The 22,311-nt window shown below is 49.6% G+C and overlaps 1 protein-coding gene across 5 annotated transcripts in view; it reads left to right on the top strand.

Annotated features, from left to right (window-relative positions):
* SLC25A37 (solute carrier family 25 member 37) overlaps positions 1-22,311 on the top strand; it is a 42,915-nt gene that overhangs the window by 8,964 nt on the left and 11,640 nt on the right. Inside the window, exon 3 of one of the 5 annotated variants that reach the window (XM_072796251.1) lies at positions 340-433. The exons of 3 other annotated variants lie outside the window; for them this stretch is intronic. The gene's annotated coding sequence lies outside the window, so the exon portion shown is untranslated. Of the gene's footprint in view, positions 1-336; positions 434-22,311 lie in introns of all 5 variants that reach the window. One more of the 5 variants, XM_072796250.1, reaches the window with a different exon arrangement.

Genomic DNA, 22,311 nt, shown 5'->3' with positions numbered 1-22,311 from the left:
CTTGTGGGTGGCTGTAGTCTTCTTAAATAGGGACAAGTCACAATCCCCATCCTTTCAGGTCTAGTTCCTACATCTGGGAAGAAAAACCTGCAGGCAGGTTTGCAGTGAACTGTGTTTAAACAGTGAATGCAATTTAAAAAGTATAAAGCTCTCTGTAGGGGCCAGGTTGTGGTATTATCATACTGGGAGCCCGTTAAAAGGTAAGGTTAGTTGACTAGAATGAAAAATCTAGCCTGTGCTCCACGTGTAGCAGAGTCCACACTGGGGCCTGAGGGCCAGTGCCATCTTCTGCATCTCATATCAGCTGGTGTCTCTCTCTGCCTCATATTCCCCTAGCAGTCCCTGTTGCTTGCAGAATAAAGCCTGAACCTTGAGGAGTGTGCAGAGACCCAGATCCTCTCCCCTCTGACTTGTCCACCAGAGCAAGACAAAGGTATCGTGTGAATATCGGTTGAATGAGTGCAGGCTCCGTTGTTTTAAAGAGATGGGGAGGGGTGGCGCTGGGTGGTTCATTCAACTGGGCGTCCGACTCTTGACTTCGGCTTGGGTGGTGACCTCAGGATTGTGGGATCAAGCCCCCCAGCAGGCTTTGCACGCAGTGGGGAGTCTGCTTGAGTTTCTCTCCCCTGCCCCCACCCACCGCATGTTCTCTCTCTCTAAAATAAATAAATAAATCTCTCTAAAAAAAAAAAGGGAAGAAATGTGGGGAAAAAAGTGCTTTGAAACATGCTACTAAACAAATGCTAGTTGTAATGTTTTTGTGCGTGTTATTTTTGAATCCACGTGTACCTTGCCCGTAGAAAGACTTTCTCAGCCCTTTTGTTTGTCTTTTTTTTTTTTTTTTTTTTTTTTTTTTTTTTTTGTAGTTGAATTCTCAAGCCACAGTTATATTGCCATTAAGCTGTTAACTCATCTGGCCACCCACTTCATTCCAGGCTTACTGAGCGTCTTTCCTGCCAGTCTCTGTGCTAGACACTGGACAACAAAAATAAGTCCTGGCCTCTGTTTCCAGAGCATTGCTCCCTATAATTAGATCCTGAGCTAAGGTGGCAGGACTGGCTCCCTTTGAGGGGAAGAATGGGCCAAATTGGTATTTACTTTCAAATGGGCACAAGGTCTGGGGTGTTTGGACTCTGGAGTGCCCAAGCTGCCATCTTGCAGGTCCAGTGACTGCCCAGGGAGCATCATTCAAGGCTTCTTTGCCACGCAGTCTTGAGTTGGCTCCTTCCCCTGTAGGAGACAGTGGCTGTCAGTTGTCCTACCCACCCCCCTACCCCACCAATCCTCTTGCTCACCCCCGAGGTTGTTAGTCATTCTGGAAGCTGAACTTGGCTTCCAGAAGGTGCCTCTGAAAACATCCTCCACCCTACCAGTAACCCCAGACTGTCGGGAAGGGCTGTTGTCCGGTCCCTAAGAGGTGTTATGGTTTCACATTCATGCTTTCTCTCCGAAGAGAAAACAAAACGTGTTGAAATAGAAATCCCAGCAGCAGCTTGGCTGAGGCAAGAGTTGCATAACAGATTTAAGAAATGTCTGGCCATTGTTGGGTCAAGTGGAGGGACTGTAGCTTCATGTCGCTGAGAGGACTTCCTCTGATGTATCGGACGCAGCCGGCGAGAGGCCCAGGAGGGGGCGGCACACCGAGGTCTGGCCGGCAAGAGCCCCTGCCCTGGTCACTCATCGTGGTGACAGCTCTTGTTCCTTGGCACCGCCATAAAGGCTGCATTTGAGATGCTCCGTGGGCCAGGGCTGGGAAGGGCCGTGTGTGCTGGCGTGGAGGCCCCTAGAAAAGGGCACTGCCCTGGGGCACAGGAGGCCCTGTGAAGTTAAGTCCTGGTCTTGCCATTGGCCAGCTTTAAAACCTTGGCCAAGTTACTTCTCTAGGCTAGGCTGGTGTCTCTTTGTTCTAGACTAGTTTTCTAGACTAACAGCATCTGCTTACTCCCTTGACGGGGCTGCTGAGCTCAGGTGGGATCGCGAGCTTGTGGGTGGCTTTCGTAAACCTGGGCATGCCCAGATAATGACAGATCCTATCGGAGGCAATATGCTTAATGATTCAGAGGAGGGCAGTTCAAGTTCACAGCACAGGGTCTGGGGCCAGCCTGCCTGGGAATGGTGCCTAGACAAGCTACGTCAGTAGCTTTACCCCTACTTTTTCTCATCGGCAAAACGGGGATCATCACAGTACCCACCTCAGAGGGTTGCTATGAGAATTAATTAGGATACATCTAGAGTGTTAAGAATAGCATCAGGTACCTGGTAAGCAGTCAGTTAAATTTAGCTCCTATATCATTTCTAAAAGTGTTACTACTTGAATCTCTGTTTATGCTTGTATGTTGCTTTTGCGCTTGTATGTTGCAGTATTTTTGAATTGTTTCTGCCTGCATTCTGTCATTTGATTCTCTAGATCTTTGAAGGTGGGAAAGGGCATGTGCTGTTTCTCATCTCACCCATGAGAAAACCGAGTTTCAGAAAAATAACATGCTCTGGAACTCAGGCATTTTCTGTTACACCAGAGCTAAAGCTGGGGACGGTGAGGAAGTAAGTGAGCTGCTAGGGAGTAGACTCACACGTTAATGGCAGCAGAGCCCCTGAGCTGGGTTCTGAGAGGAGATGGTGCAGCCCCAGCTACATTCTTGGGAAGGAAGAACTAGAGTTAAGGGAGTGCGAGCAGAAAATCAGAGTACGGCCTGGAATGCAGGGCTCTAACGTATAAGTAGGAGTTCTTTGATCAGATACTCCATCCAGTACAGAGGGCAAGGGGATGATGACAAATGGTCGTTGCTGTAGGTAATTCTTGGCTCTGTCCAGTTTCTCTCTCTGGAGTGACTTGCAGCTGCTGTGGCCCCTTCTCATTTCAGTGGGGAGTTGAAACATTGGGCTCAATATAGCGATTTGAATTTGGACTGGCGTGAGAATCCTTTCCCAAATCAAAGGATTGAGATGGCCTATTGGGAAGAGCACTATGTCATCGCTCCTTGGTCAGTTAGGACAGCTGTTTTCTTACCTCACCCAGGGAAGTGTAGCAGTGACCATCTTGCTTCCCTTTCACGTCTACTTACTGCATCCAGGAAGAAAATACAGCCAGGCTCGCAGCAAACCAACCTTTATACTGTTGAAGAAGTATAAAGCTCCCTGTAGGTGCCAGGTCATGGTATTTACTATCACACTGGGATCCTGTTAAAGGGGTAAGGTTAGCTCGTTGGAATGGAAAATCCAGGCTCTTCTTCCAGCCACTGTGGGATTCGCTACAGCTGCACGGCCATGGGCGCTTCACCTATCTCCGCACACGGCGTCTCCCATCTGTTGAGTAAAGACCAGGGTGACCCTCTGCCCCCGCCTCTTGTGCTGGGTGATGCGGAAGGGCCAGTTAGACTCTGAGCATGCTTGGAAACACATTCAGAATTGTTTATTGTGGAACAGGCTCTGAGCAGAGCTGTGTGTGGCTACTGAGATCAGGCTAGTGAATGGTAAGGTCGTGTGCATGGAGGACAGCAGTGTGCCCGTTTATCTCTGTCGGTTGGCATCTTATAGGCCCACTTTCCTTTTTTTTTTTTTTTTAAAGATTTTATTTATTCATAAGGGACACAGAGAGAGAGGCAGAGGCATAAGCAGAGGGAGAAGCAGGCTCCCTGTGGGGAGCCTGATGTGGGATTTGATCCCAGGATCCCGGGATCATGCCTTGAGCTGAAGGCAGACACTCAACCACTGAGCCACCCAGGCTCCTCAGCCCACTTTTACTTTTTAAGTGAGTCTGCCCTTTGACTGTCAGGCAGATGAGGCTTTCCCACCTTGGGCCCTTGTGTCTGTGTTGTCCTTGTTTTCTCATGACCGCTGTCATAGAAAAGAAAGGGGAAGGGGGTAGGACATAGGTGCCTTTGTCTTGAGGTCCTCTGGTTCTTATTTCCTCATGCTGCCTGCTTTGAGGGTTTTGCTGGCGCCTTGCTGGCCCCAGGCCCGGCAGTAGGTGTGGAAGGTGGTGGTGGGTGGACACCAGCAGCCCGCAGGAAGCTTGCCAGCCAGGCCTGCTCGGAACAGGAATGTGCCAGACACTGCCATTGACTTGCTGGGCTCTGCTCCCCCGGGATAGGGGATGTCCCAAGGATGTCCCAGGGCTGTCACGAGACAGGGTGGTTTAGCTGATGAGCAGATCTGAGAACTCAGACTGGAACAGGGAAGCCTTTCCAACGGAAAGGTGTTGGTGTGTGTACACATGTGTGTGAGGGCCAAAAGGGCAGACCCAGGGCACGTCTTTAACTGAAGAATCAAGTCAGTCTCTTTCCTTAGTCACTGTCTCCGTGGCTTGTTTGCTAAATGTGGGCTTGTGTTAGCCTGATTCATAGAACCATGGAAGAGTTGAAAGGCATTTGCAACAATGCAGTTTCATCTGCTGAACTTCACTGAATGACTCCGTTAATTAAGGAGTGAGGACATTTGCAGAGTGACCTCATGGGAGCCAGAGTCTTGACACCTTGGGGATCTCTCCCCACAGAAGCCCTTGTCTGTCAGGGAGGATAGATATATTGACGAATCATTATTGTAGTGGGTGTTGAGCCTGTCCTTAGGGAACCTGAACCTCATCTAGAGGTTCAGGAAAGGAAAGGGCCTCTCAAAGAATTATCTCAGTATCTATATCTAGACCAAAGGAGATGTAGATGTTAGAACAGAGCCCTGCAATTGTCTGTCCCCTAGACTGTCACGTCCTGTCCCCAAGGTGCCTGGTCATGATCAGGATGCCTGTACCCCTCTGACACTCTGCTTTTGGGGTTCCACTCTGAGCCACTTAAAAAAATATTTTGTGTATTTATTCATGAGAGATACAGAGAGAGAAGCAGAGACATAGGCAGAGGGAGAAGCAGGCTCCATGCAGGGAGCCTGACGTGGGACTTGATCCCACAACCCTGAGATCACGACATGAGCCAAAGTTGGATGCTCAACCACTGATCCACCCAGACTCCCCTGCTCTGAGTCTTCTGACTGCAGAATCGGCAGAGATAGTTTTCATGGGGCCCTGCATGTGGAACCTGCCCCTGGTTCTGAAATTTTCTCGCTCCCCTTTTCTGAAGTTTCTTGTTTCTCTCTCCCATGTTCTGGGATTTTTAATTCCCCAAGTGACTGGCTGGTGGGTTTCCATCCCTGAGTGGTAACTTTAACCACAGTGCTAAAGACCAGAGGAGGGTGGGAACAAGGAGGCAGAGAGAAAGGCTGTCATATCAAAGGCATTTCTGCTCCTAATTGTCTCATAATTAATGGGTGGCCTTAGTGTTGAATGCCAGCTGCAGCAGCAGCCAGATAAGTGGCTAAAAATTAAATACCATCATGTGACTATGTGGAGGTTTAGGGTTTGCCTGAGTGACCTTTACTGGCACAGGTCACAGTTTGTAGGGTTATGAGGGAGAAACTTGACAAACAGTGTAGGTGCCTGGTGTGTATTCCAAAGGACAGAGACTGTTCCAGAGCCCCATGGCACCTGGACCTGTTCTTGACACTCAGATCTGCATGCCATTCCTTATCGCTTTTTATTTTTTATTATTCTTTTAAAAGATTTTTTTTTTAATTTTTATTTATTTATGATAGTCACACAAAGAGAGAGAGAAAGAGAGGCAGAGACATAGGCGGAGGGAGAAGCAGGCTCCATGCACCGGGAGCCCGACGTGGGATTTGATCCCGAGTCTCCAGGATCGCCCCTGGGCCAAAGGCAGGCGCCAAACCGCTGCGCCACCCAGGGATCCCCTCTTTTAAAAGATTTTTTATTCATTCATTCAGGAGAGACAGAGAGGGAGAGAGACGCAGAGACACAGGCAGAGGGAGAAGCAGGCTCCATGCAGGGAGCCCGATGTGGGACTTGATCCTGGGTCTCTGGGATCACACCCTGGGCCAAATGCGGCGCTAAACCGCTGAGCCACCCAGGCTGCCCCCTTATCGCTTTTTAAAGGCAACTGTGTAGCTGGACATTTCCCCCGTTCCTTTCTTTCCTGTTAGCCTATCTGGCTCCGGTGGAGCCTTTTATAAAATACAGAGTACAGTCCCCCAGCTTGTCCCAGCAGCCCGTGGCTGTTTTGATAAAGAGCCTGAAACTGGGCTCTTGAGGAATGCTCCCCTGGTATCTGTATTACTCTAGGGTTTAGACAGAAGTTCCTGGAACTCGCAGGTTCTGGAAACCGAGTCCTGTTTCTCTAAAAGGCCAGCCCGGTGACATGGGCAAGAATTGGCTGACCCCGAGGCTGGCCCTCTGTTTCTGTGTCTGTGGATTTCCCTGGCACAGGAGGTCTTTGTTACCGAATCTCTTTGCTGAGTGTTTTGAAGGAGGGTGTGTGTGGGCCTTTTCAGTGTCGTTAGACAATGCTGAGCTGTTACCCAGAAGAAACGGTCAGGGTAGCAGCCAAGATTTGATCTGGTTCAAGTTATGCCATAGAAAGTGCCCTGTCTGGACAGGAGCCATCAGTGAAATAGTTAAAATCCTAAATAGCGTGTGAGACTTGAGAGCTGTCTTTTAATGTAAGTGTTTCATTTTTCCCCCCCTTGGAATCTTGGCTTCTCAGATAATAAACAGAATTAATGTATGTGTATTTATGCAGCCCAGGAAGGATGGGGGGTTCAGGGACCCGACTTTGCCAGTTACTGCATATTTATAGTTAGCACTTAGAGCTTTAAGAATGTCTGCTTCAAAAGTGACTTTTGATCGCACAAAACAATGTAGTAGCAATAAGGAATCTATTGACAAGTTGGTAGGACTCCTAGGTCCTTCTGTGCTTCCAGAAGAATCTTTTGAGTTTAGGAAGGAGGTAGAGAAGGAGCTGGCACTCCATACCAGTTTGTCCTGGGGTGTGTGTGTGTGTGTGTGTGTGTGTGTACGCGCGTGTGCATGTCAGGACGGCTTCAGGTGGTGGCAGGTTCCATTTATTCTTGGACTTAACACTGTCTCTCCCACCCCCCCACCCCCCCACCCCCGCCCCAGGCTCCTGAGGCCTCTGGTCATGCTTTCCCTGACCTTGGGTAGGAATTCTCATCTGAAACTTTCCTAGTGTCTCTTTCCAGGGTCTTTTGTATTTTCTGACGATCCAGGCACAAGAAAGTTTCTGACGTTCTCTTTCAGACCCTAAGAACTGAGAGTCACTACAAAGCTGGACTTTTACCAGAAACTGCTTTAAATTGGAAACAGATTTCTGATCTCTGAGCAGCCAGTTTAAGAGACAGGGAGAACCTTTGTCAACCTAGAACTTGAGCATGGAGGGCAGGGAGCAAACTGAGGAAAAGCACAGCAAAAGCAGATTCTTTCTGTACATATGCACACATAGCATTAGCATTGGCTTTTTCTTTTTCTTTCTTTTTTTTTTTAGCATTGGCCTTTTAGAGCAAATTGTAATTAGCTTAAGATGAGAGGCTGAGCAACTAGTGACTCTGAGAAAAGCACTTTACTCGTGTGAATCTCTGTTTCTTCATCTGTAAAATGGCAAGATTGAGCTCAAACTGAATGATCTCTTAGGAAGCTTCCAGTTCTAAAATTTCCACCCCTTATTTCCATGGGGCATTTGGACATCATCGTCTTCTGACCTGGAATGTCTAGACTAACAGGCACTTCTGTTTGGAGGAGGATGTTGGAAGACTCCTGCCCTGGAATTGTACCAGGGGGGATAAGGAGCAGGGAGAGGGACCAGCCAGGGTATTGTTGGGAGTTCCTGCATCTCAGAGTGCCTGCTAGTCCTTACTAGACTACTAGAAATTATAGGCTGTTTGGTTTACTTGGAACCTCCAGCTACAGTGCTGAAAGACTGCAAACCATTCATTCAGGCAATTCCAGAAATGCTGAATGGCCACAGCCCCACCCTGGAATCAAGGGGAGCCGTGTAGCAGATGCTTCTGGAAGGCCCTGTTTATAACTCTGACTCCTTCCTGCCGGGGACCTTTAACAAGTTCACTACCAGGAAGCTGAGTCATTGAGGGGTCAGCTGGCACGGCCAAGGTCAGGCAGCGTTGCCAGCAGCACAAGTTGGGTTAGCCCAGAGGACCCGAGCGTTGTTGTGGATGGTGGGGTATGGGGGGGGGGTTCCTCACTTCACAGGCCTTTGGGTGTGTCCCTTCCTGGGGACCAGAGCACCACCACTCCTCGTGGTTTGCGCTTCCGTTTAGATTTCACAGTGGAAATGTTCCGCTGTATCCTTTACCTCCTTTCTCCCCACTTCCTCCTTCTCTGTTCCCTGATCCAAGAGAATCTTCCTCCAAAGCCAGAGGTCAGGACCAAACAGACCAAAGGGTGAACCGATCCTCCTCTGCTGCTGTGGTTTTCAGGGCTTACCGTGGGCCTGTGTCCTTAGGCCTTTTTCTGGGGTCACCTCCCTCTGCTCAGCTGGCTGCCAGCCTTCCGGGGGCCTCTGGCCACTTCCGACCTGCCACTCACTACCTGTGCCCCAGGTAGCCCCTTTGTCCTGAGCTCCACTTGCCTGACTCTCCCCAGGCCCAGGCTTCAGGGCTTGCCTCCACCGGGACGCCTCCCCACTTGTACATGAGGCTTCCTGCATTGCTCCCCAGCACCTTCACTTTCTACTTTGCCCTTAGACTTTGAAATTTTGTTATTTGTATGATTTTTGGTTTACTCGAGCTGTCCTTACTAAGACAACAAACCTCTCGAAGGTTTGTTCAGCCCCAGCACCCCCCAGGGGCACATTGATGTTTATGGACTTGGGGAGAAAAACCCGTTTTTTTTTTTTTTTTAAGATTTTATTTATTTATTCATGAGAGATACAGAGAGAAGCAGAGACATGGCAGAGGGAGAAGTAGGCTCCCTGTGGGGAGCCCAGTGCAGGACTCGATCCCAGGACCCCGGATCATGACCTGAGCCAGAGGCAGACGTCCAACTGCTTAGCCACCCAGCTGACCCCCAAACCCCATTGTTTTACCAATTTGAGGCCTCTTGCTCTCGTCCCCCATGCGCATCTCCTGCTCTCACTTCTGGAAACCCTTCTCGTCAGACAACTTCATTTTAAATCCTTTATAGCTCTTGTTTCCAGAACGAGAGATTTAGTCAGCATGAAATCTCACCCATGATTGTAGGTTCCTGTCATTCCCTTCGGCATCCAGTAAAATTTAAATATGACTCCCCCAAAAGCTTGTGAAACAGTTTGTACGTGGCAGACATTTGCTACGTGTAAGTGGGTTCCAGAGGCTGAAAGGGAAATCTTTGGGATATTTCCTTTGGTGTCTTTCCCCTGAGACCCTTAGAACATCCAGCCTGGTGTTTCTGGTATTTTTGTCTTCTTTCTCTGTTACTGGCTGGTGTGCAAGGTGCGTGAAGAGAGCAGAACGTCCTCTCCAGCTGTGACCTGACTCCACCCTTGTTAATCAACGAACATCATGGAGACAATTTGATCTTAGCATTTGTGGGAAATCTGGCTTCAGTAGCATCTGAGAATTTACCCTGAACCCCTCCTTAGGCCTCTAGTATACACTGAACTCTGGAGCCCAGCTTCGATGGGGCTTATGTCCCCAGCTTTTACCCTGTGTGGTAGGCCCCCGAAAATGGTGAGGCTCATGGTGCTGCAGGACCCAGCAGGTAGATAGCCTTTGGTGGGGGGGGTAGGCAGCAAGGCAGCGGCTGTTTGGCAAGGGGAGTGCATGCAGGGTTTCAAGTGCCTACTTTCTGTATGCCTGTGGGTGAAATTTTGTATACCTCTGAGTCCTTGACAGGTGGTTATTGGGTGTCTGTTTTATAAAGCACATAGGCAGGGCACTGAGATCACAGATGCATGAGGCCGTCCCCTCCTTTTGTCCTCAGACTTTATTGGAAGACGGGCATGCAGACGCATCACCTGATATAATTATAAGTAGAGAAATGAGCAAGAGAATGCTGGTGATGGGGCTGCTTTGAAAAGTCTTTTCTTCCTGTGGATAATAGGCTAATAGTGGGGCATGCTTTCGAGGGTGTGGCCTCTGGGAAGGGTGTGGAAGCTGGTGCTGCAGAAGCTGACAGGACCACACTTGACTTGAGAACCATACGTAGGGCTTCTGAGGTGCCCGGCTCCCTGGGCCTGTCTCGGATGGATTCCAAGAGGGCTGTCACTCACAGCGTTCAGGGGGCCCCCTTCACTTCCTAGCTCTGATGGCTTGTCATCTGTGTCGTCACCCAGTCTGTCACATCCAAACACTTGGCTGGTTTTTGACAGCTACCTCCATGCCTGAGCAGTTGGGGTACTGATCCCTGGGATAATATCGTTTGGGGTGGCACAGGCTAGTGTGCATGAGACAGGGAAGTGCTACATCACTGAGGCTGGTGGGGGTCAGCCTATGGGAAAGGATGGAGATTCAAACTGCATCTTATCCATTCCTGCCTTCTGGTAAAGCTTGGCCTTCTGTCCAAGAGCCCCCTGGGCTGACCTTCCAGGTGCTTCCTTCCAAGGCAGGTTCTGGAACCAGAATTGTTGCTGTGGCTAGGGGATCACGCTGCACATTGGACATCCTTGGCTGCCAAAAACAAACAAATAAAAAAAAAATACTATCTCAGGTGTTACAGGAATTCTAGGGAATTATTTGATTGTGGCGGGATTTCAGATGATGAGAAGTGTGTGGCATGAGCTATTGATTTAGATTTAGGATTTTTAAAAGATTATGGTAAAATACATGAAAGATTTCCCATCTTGATATTTTTTTTTCTTATTTTCACTACGTCTTTAATTTTAATTCCAGCATAGCTAACATACGGTGTTGTTTTAGTTTCAGGCATCCAAGATCATCTTAGCATTTTTAAGTGTGTAGCTCAGTAGTGCTGAGTACATTCACATTGTTGTGCATCTACTCTCCAGAACTTTTTCATCTTCTCAGAGTAAAACTGTCTCCATTAAACAACCACTCCCCATTCCCTCCACCCCCCACAGTCCCTGGCAACCTCATTCCACTTTCTGAGATTGGCTTTTCTAGGTGTCTCATAGAAGTGAAGTCCTACAATATTTGTCTTTTTTGTAACTGGCTTATCACATGATGTCCTCCAGGTTCATCCATGTGGTAGCATGTGTCAGAACTTCCTTCGTTTGTAAGACTGAATAATAATATTGTATGATATACCACGTTCTGTTTATCCATTCACCCACGTATGGACACTTGGGTTGCTTCCACCTCTTGGCTATTGTGAATAATGCTGCTGTGAACATGGGTGTGCAACTATCTCTTTGGGACTCTGCTTTCAATTTTTGGGGGGTTATAAACCAGACGTGGGATTGCTGGATCATATGGTAACTCTGTTTTTAAATTTTTTTTTTTGGTAACCACTGTACTGTTTGCATAGGGGCTGTACCATTTTACATTCCCAGTGACAATACATGAGGTTTCCAATTTCTCCTGTATTTCTTTTTCTCTTTTCTTCCCTTCTCTTTTCTTCCCTGCCCTTCCCTTCCTTCCCTTCTTTTAAATACAGGTGTTTTAAAGCTGCAGGTAGGCCTGATGTACAGTAATGTAGATATATGGATTTATCTGCCCCCATATATGACACACCCACACATTTGGTTTTTAAAGGATTCTTTATCTAATTCTTATAAATTTAGACTGTATGAGGCCAAAAAGGACCTCCTTAGAGATATCAGTATTAACTCCATTGACCCATTTGACAGATATTTGCAAATTGTAATAGATCTGAGAAGAAAACGGAAGAAATCTCCCATCCTTTCTGGTGTTTACCTGGTGGTAGATATCCATGTTGATGCCCAGCTAGGCTAGATTGCTCCCCAGGGATTTGAGGGCACAACTGGCCTGGAGTCTGGGTCTTCTCAGTCTTGGAACAGGGCTCTGTCCATTCAGTTGTACTCACATTTAGGTGTACATTTTGGGATGATTGCCCCCATTTGGGCAAGTGAGACATCTGTGGCTAGAGACATCTGTGCCCTGCGGCACCATGTGGGTTTATTACCCAGAATCTGAGGGACTTGAGAGCCTGCCCATACCCAGGGTGGGGGGCCCACATCCTTCAGGGTGACCGTAGAGCACAGGATAGGGGGCAGAACCCACAGAGGACTCCCCATACCCAGTTCTGTAGCTCCTCTTGTCCCCATCTGGCTATTTCCCTACAGTTCAGAGAGGAGCCAGTCCTTGAGCATGGGGAGGGCCCTTTCCACAGTGGTGACCTCGAGGGAATGGGCTGCAGTCAGCAGTGTCCGGGAACCTTGGGACTTTAGCACTGGTTAAAGGTTTCTAGAACCTCCCTTGCCGCCCAGCAGCCAGGCCTGGCAAGCAAGCTTCCCAAGGCACAGTCATCCTGGACCGTTTGCGCCAGTGTAAACTGACACTGGTGAATTTTCCCTCTACCTTTCAGGCTACCCAAGTTCCCTTTGTTACATAATCAGGATTAATGTAAGCAGCCAGGTCCATCGATTTAGAAATTGAGAGCGAATGCAGGAGTGGAGCCGGTGGGAGGGACAGGGGCCCTTGTGGGTGCTGTGGGCATATCCCCTGGCCACACTTTTCTCTTCTGTTAAGAAGCAGCAGAACTACAAGCCGCTTGGGCTGTCGTGAAGGTGGCGCAGGTGGTCTGTGTAGTCTCAGCGCATGGTCATTGTGGGTGGTGGGCTGTTGCTCCCAACCAGGGCTGATCTTGAGGGCATCCTCCCCCAAGAAAATGGGAGTTTTATGAAGGAATTGGAGTAAAAATTACGTCTTCCTAGGAATTTGCTGTTTATCCCCAAAACAAACCAGCAAGCAAAAACCCCACCTACAAAGGAAAGCCACAGCTGTTGTAGGCCAGATCCCAGGCAAAGGGCTTGTCATTCGTTATTTCCTTTAATCCTCATGGAAATGTTAGGAGAGGGAGGGGCTGTTATGATCCCCACTCCCCCCCCCTCCCACCCCCCATTCACAGATCAGGAAACAGGCTCAGAGAGATCGAATAACTTGCCAGAGGTATAAAGGTGTGAGGAGGAAGCAGCAGAGTGGGGTTTAGACCTAGGTGGCTGGCCTTTGCGGGTCCGGACGTCAGTGCAAGCAGGAAGGCCACCTGCTTTGTCCAGCCTCTTTCTGACCAGAGGGGATGGGGCTTGAGTTTCACTCCTGTCCCTGCCTCTTGAGGTTATAGGAACTAGGGTGCAGAATCCTCAGCACCAGGGCCCCGAGACTGGCAGCTTCCTTCTGGGACCCTGGGGTCTATCGTGTGTGTGGATTATGGCCTGGCCCCCTCTGTGGTCTGATGTTCAGTTCAAACCTGTCATGAGATCCTTTGTACCAAAGAGCCATTTGTCAGCAAGCGGGAGGAAAAGCCTCCCACCTTCCGGGCAAGATGAAGCTAGTTTTGGTGGTGGTTCTTAATAAGATTTCAAAGCTGTTTTATTAACATAGGTGATGGTTTAGGGAACTGTTTAGGGATGGAGCTGGAGCCCTTACAGAAATAATTAACAGAGATGATACACATTTGTGGAGGCCTCCTGTACTCTGCGAGGTGATCCATGTGCTTGAACGTTTTCTTATGTATCCATTGCAGGAAGCATGTGAGGGAGGGGTTTTCACAGATGAGGGAACCACAGTTCAGAGAAGTTGAGTAACTTCCTCCAAATGCCTACAGCTGAAAAATGGAATAGGATTTCTGTTGAGAGGTGGCTAAAGACTGGGGACATCTTTGTGTCCTCGGGTCCTAGTCACAGAGTCAGGCCTGGAGTAGAATTTGTAATGGAATGGATGAACTTCAAACCCCAGGGACCATCTGAGCATCAGGCTGGTGGGTGGGCAAACAAGATTTCTTTGAGATTCCACCATTGGGATTTTCAGCAAAAGCTTGAAAGCTGGTCAGCTGGCCAGAGTCTGGGAGTTAGAGCCCTGGCCAGTCCTGGCACAGTGGTGACCAGCTCTGGGAGCTTGGGCTGGTCACATAACTGTTTCCTAATTAGAGAAAACAGTGGAGGTTGGGGGCTAGATGGGTGGTGGAACTCTGAAATCAAGAGAAACCCACGTCGGCCCCACCCTGCCAAACCATGCCGTCCGAGCTGCCAGGACTGAAGTCGGGAGCAGGGCCCAGATTGTCACGTGGAGATTCAGTGCCCAGAGTTTGTACTTCTGCACTCAGGTAATCCTGGTGCCTTGGGGTGGCTTCATGTGCTCGAAGGGTACTTCCATGTGGATTCTTGCATTAAATTTGTTCTTTGATGTGGCGTTATGATGCTTCAGCGAGTTTGCCTATCTGTGAGGAAAATAAAACACTTTGGAGAATGAGGTGTTTCATTCAGTTCCGCCCCTCGCATCTTGTCCTTACTTGTAGGTGGGACGTTTTTATAAGCCAATGACATAGACGAGGCTGCTGAGTCAGGGGAGGCTCTGGGGAGGCCCGGATCTAGCAGTGAATTAAATTCTTCCCAAAGGAGCCTGAACTCTGGAATATTTAGCTTTAGCCTTTGAATGCTGTAGGAGTGCCAGGCTTTCATCCATCAAGATGCCCTTCCCGCCCACAACATGGGCGGGCAAATGGCTCAAGCTCTTTTGGAGGAGTGAGAATGGGTTCATATAGAATGAGCCACTATTACCCGGTTCCACTGGGGACCAGTGGCCAGGTGGCCAGCGATGGGGAACAGTGAAGCTATGTGGTCTCCATGTGACTGGGTTCGTGACTCTCTGTAAGTACCCTGCTTGTAGGCTGGACATAGATCCCTCAGGAGCTTTGTGGTCTTAACTGGGGAGGATTTGGGTGACTTTGACAACGTCAGGACTACTCCCTCTTCACAAAGGTCAGGCAATAAGGGGTGGTATACATAGGACTTAGCAGAACACATCAGAGACAGGAAGGTAGCTGGAGATCACCTGTGATCCCTAACTGTCCACCCCCTTACAAGAGGTTGGGTGGCCTCCTGGTTCAGAGCATGGCTCTGGAGCCAGTCTGCCTGGCTTCCAGTCCTCTGTGTACTTTGTGACCCTGGAGCTAGTTGCTTATTCCTTCTCTGCCTCAGTTGACTTGTTTCTAAGATGGGGATAATTAGTCACTAGAATGACTGTTTTATTATTATAATTATTTTGTGAATAGAGGATTGGGGCTCAGAGAAACAAGCTGACTTTCTTAAGGCCACACAGTCCTTAATACTAGATATGGGACTAGAATCCTGGGCCCTGGGCCCTGCTTGTCTTGCCAGAGCCAGACAAGGTGGATAGGAGTGACTGGTGGTTCAGGCTTCCCCTCTCGCATCTCCCAGGGGGATCATAATCCCATCCGTGAACTCCGAGCCCTGTTACCTGGAATCTTGGCGATTTTTGCCATCTGTAAAGTGGCAATCATTTAATCCTTTGGGGCGACCACAAACTGGATGTTCTAAGTGTGTCCTGGGTACATTGGATCCGACCCAGACACAGATTCTTTCATCCCTGCCTGCATCTGCAGGAGAGTTTTCTAGAGAAGGGGAGGAGTGACCAGGTTTAGCTCCCAGGATAAAGGGATGAAGGAATGGTGTCCTTTGAGCCATAGCAGTGCTCGCTGCCCGTGGCTGTGCGGTGGTGGTGCAGTGGCCTTGCTTGTGGCCACAGCTTTGGAGAGAGCAGAGCGTGGCCGGCCTGCAATGAGCCCAGGGAGGGCTTCTGTTGCCTGGGCCTGATCCCTTCTCCCAGAAGCTGGCGATTTCATCCCATCTGTGTTGCTTACTGTGTGGCTCCGCAGAGCTGCCCTCGAGTGCAATACGTAACCATGGAAAACACTTGACTATAAAGTAAATTCCAGATGCCTGAGCAAGCGGTTCAGGGTCTCCCAAGTCCAGCCCCAACCTGCCTTTCTCTCAGCAAACATTTATTGATTATATAATGCTCAGCCCCTCTCCTGAGTCCAGGACTACCTCTCCACCGCACCTTACCCCTGCCTTTCCCTTTAAACATCCCCTTTGGCCATACCTTCCGCTGGTTCCCAGACCCACCTGCACACTCCCCTCCCCCTAGCAGAATCAGTCACTTCCTCTCCCTCCCGTTTGCTTTTTTTTTTTTTTTTCAATCACAGTAACACATGCCCGAAGTCAAAAAATCAAATCGGATGGAAAGGATTGCAAAGACAGTTCCATTTCTTAGCAATCGCAATACTGTTCCTCTTTCGAGCTCAAGTGGCCCCTCTTCTGCCACCCTTTTCTGGGTTGGATGTGATCTGGGGTCTGACTCCTCCCGCTGTGGCCTCTTCCTAGGAAAAGTGATATTTGGTACTGTGGCTTCTCCCCTGGGAGGCCGAGAGGCTTGGTTTTGGTGGAATTTTTATTTCCTACTAAATACGTAGTCATTTTTTTTTTAAAAGATTTTATTTATTTACTCATGAGAGACTGAGAGAGAGAGAGGCAGAGACACAGGCAGAGGGAGAAGCAGGCTTCATGCAGGGAGTCCGATGTGTGACTCGATCCCAGGGCTCCAGGATCACACCCTGGGCTGAAGGCGGCGCTAAACTGCTGAGCCATCCGGGCTGCCCCGTAGTCATTTTATCCTTAGAAAAAGCAGTGCCCTGAAAGCATACTCATCCTGGGCCCTGAAGGTTTCGGGATTCTTTCTGGAATGTGGGAGTGAGAGATGGCCCAACCACTTCACCGCAGGCTAGGCCCCACGCTTCAGAGGCAGCCGGTAACCAGGAGCCCGCTGGACTGTGGCTGGTCCATTCAGAAGGACAGAGGTGACAGTTCTGAAAGTCGCACCTCCTGTGGGACATAAGTGGAAGAGCAGCCTTGCTGGTTTGCTGAGCTTCCCTCCCCTGAGCATCAGGGTGACCTGGAATAGTGACCTGGAACAGAGGAGAGTCTGGCCCTTCTGATAGGTGAGGCAGGGAAATAGATGCAGGCACAATTTAGCTGCGGTATGATCCCACCAGCTCTCTGATTTGGTTTCTCTGTTTTGCCTTGGCACAGCCCTTCTGACTGTATAACGCACCTGCCCTTTGTTTGCTCTAAATGAGTGGTTCTTACCGGGGGCTTTCAGAACATACAGTTCAGGGTCTCCCAAGTCCAGCCCCAACCTGCCTTTCTCTGAGCAATCATTTATTGATTATATAATGCTCAGCCCCTCTCCTGAAGCCACCACACACCTCATTCTCCTGCCTCATGCCCCCCTTTTATTTGGGGCTGGTGCTGGGGAGGCATAGACTTTTAAGGAGTCATTTTCCTCTTGCTGGCTCCCAAACTTTAAGAGGATCAACGTTTCCTTGTGATGAAAAAAGAGAGACCAAGTATATTCTCTTTACATACATACTTTGGCCAATTTGGGAGATTTGAAAAGACATGATTTGGAATTCTGACCTTGAGAATAAACTTCGAAGTGCTTCTGCTTGCCGTGAATAGTGGGTTCTCCTTAAAGCATTTCCTGCAGTGCTCTGTTCCTGGTTAATGTGTGTGTGGTGGGGAGGCGGATGATGATGCAGGGCAGCATCCTCATGCTTCACTTTTGATGGCTTCTATAGGTATTTTCAAAGGGCCAGGGTGTGATTGTCCATCTTCTGTATCACACATAGTAAGGGCGAGATTGCAGGTTGGGGTGCAGATTCTGAGTTGGGATGCTGGCAGTCTTGAGCTCTAGAGTGCCGAAGGTGTGACTGTGTGTGTGGGGTTCTCCTGGATGTGGTTAGGGTTGCTTCTCTGTTGTGCATGCCTCCTAAGGATCTGGAAGGCTAGGATAGTCCTTTCTAAGCCCTTGATGAGGTCCATAGCTTCATTCTGGAACATGGTTCTTTCCTCACAGCACTGTGCCAAAAAGCCTTTCTTTCCTGACTGCCTGCTGGAGCCCATGCAACTCTGTGTCAGCAAGCGACACCCACGTGGGAACAGACTCCTTGGCTTGCCTCTGTCTGCCCTTCGTGGTTGTGGGTGGGAACTGGAGTGTCAGCAGCAGGCCCCAGTGCCATGGACACACCGTGCCACAGAAGGGGTGTGGGTGGAAGTGGGAGAGCTTCGGGCCACAGGGCTGGAGAGTGAGGCTGTGTGCCCATGGGTGGCTGGCCATGGGGCTTGGAAAATTGGGAGGTGGCTGGGGTTGGGACCTGCAGTCTGGCTTGGGCTGTAGTTCCACTTCATGACTGTCAGTGCCACTTGGGAACAGTTAGCAGATGGGATAGAATTAAACTTACCGATTTGACTTTGATTCTGCAACGGACACTGGGCGGCAGACACTAATGCTGTTTGGTATCTTCCTAGCACCCTGTGGGTGCCTGAACTGAATTTCCTTTCTCTGGGAGCAAGTCTGGAACAGCAGAGACTCCTCGGTAGCCTTTTAGGGCCCAGTCCCCATCCCTTGGTGGGATGTTTGTTCACACCCTGAACTGGGAGCCCCACTCATACCCATTCCCGGCCCTGCCTCAGAGTAGGAGCTTGGCAACTGCTTTTGAATGGATGAATGGGTAGATTTCTCATTATCTCCCGGTCTTGAAAGTGCACATGTTTTTAACACAGGACGTTTTTAAGAAATACCAAGAAAGGAGGACTTGGAATCTGGGCCAGGTGGGAGGACAGTTGCCCAGTGGTGCTGTAGGTCCTTGGGTTGGGCAGGATACTGGAGTGGAGGCAGAGATCTCCACACCAGGCTCAGCTTGCTCTCTCCCTTTGCTTTTCTTGCTGGGCACAGTTTCCTACCTGAAAAGGCAGGTGCTGAGCTACATGTGTCCTCTGCCTGGGGCCCTTGCAGCTCCTGTCATTCGATCCTGCGAGCTCACCTGAGGCAGAGCACACATTTTCCACTTCTGTGCGCCCTCTCCTCCTCTCGAGAGGAGAGCAAGACAAGGCAGGCTCATCCTGATTTGTCTTCTTAGGGGGAAGTTTGGGCCAAGGGGCTTGCCCCTCACTCCAGGCTGGCCTTGCTAGCAGCTTATGGAGCCCGTTTCATGCGAGTACAGAGTTGGTCTCATTGGTGGAGCCCTGCTGTAGAATTGCCCTTCTAGAGCCGGAGGAGACTTGCTCAGTCACACAGTGAGTGAGAAGAGCCAGGCCTGAGACCCAGGTCTCCTGATTTCTGGGCCGGGGCGCTGGAGTAACACGGCCCAGAGGCTCCTCCTGCACCTTTGCCCAGCTGCTTCTTGGGCCTGCCTTCCAGGCTGCTCCTGCCAGCTGCTCTGTGCCCAGGCTGCCTGGGAAGGGGGTGAGGAGGGGGGCGTTGGGATCCGGGGGGCCGGATCCTGCTGACACCCGAAGCTGCTCCCTGTGTTTCCTGCTCCCAGGCCCAGCTGTTTTCTCAAAGTGTGTTCTGCGAGGCGGAACTGGTTATTCGGTGAGACAAGGTTTCTGTTGCCCAAGACAGACGCATGTAAAAAGTGCCTTGTTAAGCAAAATTCACTGGCCACTTTCCTGAAGGACTTCCCAGAGCCTTGAATGTGCTACCGAGCCTTCCGAAGTTCCCAGAATGCAGAATGAACATGTGAAGGATGGGAATTTATCATAAAGAAAGGGTGAGCAGCTAGGCCTGAGCAGGAACTGAAACCCAGGACAGGATAGGCAGTTTGTGAAATTCTCCGTCTCTGTCTTTTCGGTTTGTTTTGGTTATGATTTTTAATCTCTGCCCTTTCTCTGTGTCTTTTTCCTTCTGTCCCCTGTCACACCCGGGCTTTTTAAACAAATTGTGGTAAAATACACATAACTTGGAACGTGCCATCCTAACCACGTTCAAGTGCACGGTTCGGAGGCATTAAGTACATTGGCAGAACTGTACATCTTGCAGAAACGAAACTCTGTGCCCGGGGAGCAGCCCCGTTCCCCTCCCCCAACCCCTGGCAGCCCCATTCTACTTTCTGTTTCTGTGGTTTTGGCGGCTCCAGGTACCTCATGTTATGTGGAATTGCACAATATCTGTTTGCGGGTGTGTGTCACAGGCTTATTTCACTCACCATCATGTTCTGAGGTTCACCCAAGCTATAGCCTGGGCCAGAACATCCTTTTCAAGACTGAGTAGTGTTCCATTGTCTGTATGGATCCCTTTCGGTTTATGCATTCATCCATCGAGGGAAGGGCCGCTTGGGTTGTCTCCACTCACCCCCAGCTTCTTCTCGGTTCCACAAGTCACTTAAAAAATGCCTGGCCCTCAGTTGTACATTTTCCAAGTAGAGTCACTGAGAAAGAAAGAAAGAAAGAAAGAAAGAAAGAAAGAAAGAAAGAAAGAAAGAAAGAAAGAAAGAAAGAAAGGAGGGAGGGAGGGAGGGAGGGAGGGAGGGAGGGAGGGAGGGAGGGAGGGAAGGAAGGAAGGAAGGAAGGAAGGAAGGAAGGAAGGAAAAGAAAAGAAAAGAAAAGAAAAGAAAAGAAAAGAAAGAAAAGAAAAAGAAAAGAAAAGAAAAGAAAAGAAAAGAAAAGAAAAGAAAAGAAAAGAAAAGAAAAAAAGAAAGAAAGGAAGGGAAGGAAAGAAAGGAAAGATGCTGAACTGGGGGGCTCCCCTGCTGCGGCCACTCCTGTGGCCACTCCTGAGCCACCTTGGCTTCTCTCGGCCTCCCTCCTGGGAGAGCTCCGGCGACCACGCTGGTGCAGATGGCCACCCTCGGAGATCCTCTGTGCCACATGGACGGAGAGTCTCTGTCATTCTCCCCTCATCTCCCATGTTCCCTGCTATTTATTTCCCCATCAACTTTTCCTTTCTGCATCCAGGTGCCCGATGGAGGGTAGGTGAACTCTGAGAGCAGATTGAAAAATGTAGGTGGCACTAAAGGGGCTCCAGCTCTGAACTTGGCCACTGTGGCCACGGTGGGCCTGAGGGACCTTGACTGGATCCTCCCCCTGTTCAGGGGCCACTTGCCTCCATCCCAAGCTTGTGTCACTAAACGTGGCCTCCTTTGGGGAGACCCTCAGAAGTCTACTGGACACAGAAGTCTACTGAGTGTGCAGAGACACCCAGTTATCTTTGTCTTGTTCACAGGGTGTGGTGCATTTTGGTTCAGTAAAATTTACTCTAGCTGCCTCACCCCTATTTATTTTATCTTATTTTTTTAAGGATTTTATTTATTCATGAGAGACACACAGAGAGAGGCAGAAACACAGGTAGAGGGAGAAGCAGGCTCCCTGCCTGATGCAGGACTCAATCCCAGGACCCGGGATCACGTCCTGAGCCAAAGGCAGACGCTCAGCCCACTGAGCCACCCAGACGTCCCATCACCCCTAATTTAAAAAGAGAGAGATGAGACATCAATCCCAAATTTCCCTTCTGAGTCCACGAGAGCTGGCCAGTGTGAGCAGCTTTGTCAGGGAGAAGCCTTCTTGACACTATATAAAGGGTGAGTGGGAGAAAAGATGGGCATTGTTGCCTGCCTCCTCCTCCAGGCCTTTCCCACGGTTACCTCACTCCGGTTTCTGACAGCTGGGGATCATTCCACACCCCAACCTTGAGGAACCAGCCCGAGGTCCCAGAGCTGGAGTCAGACCGACAAGGTCGGACTGGCTGGCTCTAAGGCTTCCTGCCTCTGCCCCCCGCTCTGTCCACACTGTGTCCCCCACCTTTCCCCCTTACTTAACCCAGGTGTGTCCCTTTCTGCCAAGGCTGGATACAGAATGTTACTGGAAAGTGCTAGGGCCGAACGGGTCCTTTATTTAGGAGTTCTCCACACTGATGATTAGAATCATCTAGGGAATTAAAAAAAGTTTTGAATCCACATGTGTTGGAGTGGTGCCTGGAAGGACATTTTTAAACATTTCCCTGTAATTCTGGTCATCAGCCACTGTTGCGATCCTCTCCTTCATTTTCCATTTGAGGATATGGAGGACCAGAGAGATGACATGCCATAGCCAAGGCCACTTGGCCCTGTTGGAGCTGGTGTCAGGTCCAGAATCCAACCTCTCCACTCTTCATTCCAGGTCTATGTGTTTTCTTACACTGCCACCCCTGCTTGTAAGGGTTCCTACTCCCTAGGACCCGAGGGAGGCCTTCGTCACCACTGCTCTTGCTGCCCCAGGCCAGAAACAGGGGGTGTGGGTGGTGGAGAAGGCAGCCAGCTTCTGCATTCCATCCCCAGGGGCTTCTCCTCTGAGAACAGGACTGCCAGGAGCTGCCCTTTATTGACAGGCCCCAGGGACAGGCTGCCTCTGGACTGCTTATGGCTCAGCAGATCACAGTTGGTCTTGGGAAATGCAGTAAAACGGGAACTTTTTTTTTTTTTTAAATCAATAGGGAAGGAGTGGTGGGAGGAGCAGGTAACTCCAGAAAATCTACTCATCATATTTTAGGGGGGAAGTGAAATAAGAGACACAGTACCCCATGACCCCAGTTGGTACTATACGTTGCACACATTTGTTTGTTCATCCATTCGTTCAACAAATATTTATTGGACTCCCTGGGTGAGCTAGACACTGTAATAGACGTCGAAGATATACTGTAAATAAGACACATGCAGCCCCTTGCCCCCATGGAGCTTAGACCTCTGCAGGGTTAGATGACTAGAACCAC

The sequence above is a fragment of the Canis lupus genome, chromosome 24 (assembly GCF_048164855.1).
Source record: "Canis lupus baileyi chromosome 24, mCanLup2.hap1, whole genome shotgun sequence".
NCBI classification, from domain to species: Eukaryota; Metazoa; Chordata; class Mammalia; order Carnivora; family Canidae; genus Canis; species Canis lupus.
Note: the sequence above shows the minus strand (reverse complement) of the source record. Positions and strands in the feature narration are given on the sequence as shown.